Genomic DNA, 2480 nt, shown 5'->3' with positions numbered 1-2480 from the left:
TAAGGACTGATTCTGAGGTCAGAGTGCTATCTAAAGAAATTGTCATTCTATGAGTCTGCTGTGAGGACTGCTTCCCACATTGGAGCATTCACTCCTTTTTAATTCTATCTATTATTTTATCAGACACTTAATCCTATCCATATAATCACTTTAACACTTAAGATGGCATTTTTACCACCCAGTAGAAGCATGAATTCTATGCAAGCATGTCTAATATGGTCAATAGCTAGCAAACATTAGGAGTTTTGTAAATGGTAGTTACTAGTTCATGTTTTTAGTATCACATCTCTCTGTCAAGAATATTACCAACGAAATAAATTTGTTATGAATCAGTATGTCATCTTAAATATTTTAGTAGCCAAATACCGAAAAATAAATATGGGAACTTCATTTTATTATACATAACTTAGTATGTCCAAACTATTTTACTTAAGAACATAATCTGTATAAAAATGTAAATGATTTTATGTTTTGTTGTTCACATTGTCCACAGAAATATGTGATTATTTTATATTTAGAGCTCATTCAATTTGTATTAGTCACATTTCATGTACCAATAGCTACATATGACTACTTGGCTACCATATTATAAGGTGAAGATTCTAGAATGATTTTATTTTTAAATTTATGGATCTATCCTTCCATCTATTTAATTGTGCATTTGTTAATAAAATTTCAGTCCATGAAATTAAGGAATTTAAATCTCATATTCACTGACTTATAACACTAGGAATAATACTGGTCATTAATTGGCACTAAATAATATTGTTAACTTAATGAATTGAATAGATAGGAAGTTTCCAATTAGAGATGTGGGTGCCTGATTAACAGACAGCCTCATAGGACAAGATAGACTATTCAGAGATGATTAGGAAGTATGAAGGTGCTTCAGCTATACCTATTAGAGTGGCTTTAAAAAAACACAAAACAAGAAAACTGTACCAAACTCTGAGGATGATGTGAAATAGCTAGAACTATCATACATTGCTATGGAAATGCCAAATGGTACATTTTGGAAAAACAGTTTGTCAGTTTAATGTAACCTTAAAACATACATAGCACAGAAACTCCAAGTCCTACTCTTAGTATTTACCCAGTTGAAAAATCCTACAAAATGTCTCCAAAACATTGACAGTGGGTTAGTATGAGAGGTTCCTGGGAGTCTGTTCTGTGGCTCATATAACTGTACATAGAAAATAATTAATTTTATTGCATGAAAAAATAAGACCCTATTCCAAAATATAATGAAATGCACTAAGAAAATAAAACCTTCACGAATTTGCGTGTCATCCTTGCACAGGGGCCATGCTAATCTTCTCTGTATCGTTCCAATTTTAGTATATGTGCTGCCGAAGCGAGCACATTCAGGACATGCTCAAGCTGACTTACCTCAAACGGTAGAGTTAGAAACATACCAGGGGATTCCAATTCAACCCCATCAAGGTGGCATGTACCAATGCCATCTCACTAGTCCCAGTGATAAATTTCTGTTCACAATTGATCATAATGATAGGACTAAGAACCAAAGGGATCACATAAACAAGAATAGTGTCTGCAAATACTAGCTGATAGAATCAAAAAGGGAGAGAATGATCCAACATGGGAAGTGAGATACACAGCAGACCCATAGAATGGCAGATGTCCTAAACAGCACTCTGGCCTCAGAATCAGCCCTTAAGGCATGCGGATCCAGCTGAAAAGCCCATGAGAGTATTTCAGGCATGGAAAGCCAAGACACTCTGGGGAAAAAAAAAAAACCTAAATGAAAGATCTCTGCGAGTGAGATCCCAGTGGAAAGAATGGGTCATCAAAGAAGGAGGTACCTTTCTCTGAAGGGAGGAGAGAACTTTCACTTTGACCATGGCCTTGTCTAAATATGATCAGAGTCAGTGAACTCAGGGGGCTTCCATAGCCTTGGCAGCTCATGATAAGAGCCTAGGGTGATTACTGAGGCCATAAACAAGAGTGTCAATTGGTTAAGTCAACAACAGGAGTCACTGTGCACTTACTCCTCATGTAGGATCTTTGTCCTTAGTGTGCTGTACATTGAGATTTAATGCTATAACTAGTACTCAAACAGTATTTTTCACTTTATGTTTCTGTGTGGGAGCAAACTGTTGAAATCTTTACTTAATGTATGCTAAACTGATCTTCTGTATATAAAGAGAAACGAAAATGAATCTTGATGTGAATGGAAGGGGAGAGGGAGTGGAAAAGGGGAGGGTTGTGGGTGGGAGGGACGTTATGGTGGGGGAAGCCATTGTAATCCATAAGCTGTACTTTGGAAATTTATATTCATTAAATAAAAGTTTGAAAGCAAAAAAAAAAAAAAAAAAAGAAAAGAAAAGAAAACCTGATGAAGCTCCAGAATATGGCATTTGATACGGATGTGTCAGCAGGCAGGTGGAACACAGAGTTGATACGTGGCAGTAGAAAAGAGACAGGCTTCATGTACATTGGAAGAGAACAAGAGAACAAGA

The 2480-nt window shown here is 36.1% G+C and overlaps 1 non-coding gene across 1 annotated transcript; it reads right to left on the bottom strand.

Annotated features, from left to right (window-relative positions):
* Positions 1–1255: 1255 nt before the first annotated feature.
* Positions 1256–1362, bottom strand: LOC127490401 (U6 spliceosomal RNA). Its single transcript, XR_007918363.1, has one exon. It is a non-coding gene; the product is annotated as a U6 spliceosomal RNA (small nuclear RNA).
* Positions 1363–2480: the final 1118 nt, after the last annotated feature.

The sequence above is a fragment of the Oryctolagus cuniculus genome, chromosome 2, assembly GCF_964237555.1.
Source record: "Oryctolagus cuniculus chromosome 2, mOryCun1.1, whole genome shotgun sequence".
NCBI classification, from domain to species: domain Eukaryota; kingdom Metazoa; phylum Chordata; class Mammalia; order Lagomorpha; family Leporidae; genus Oryctolagus; species Oryctolagus cuniculus.
This window is presented reverse-complemented; position numbering and strand designations above follow the sequence as displayed.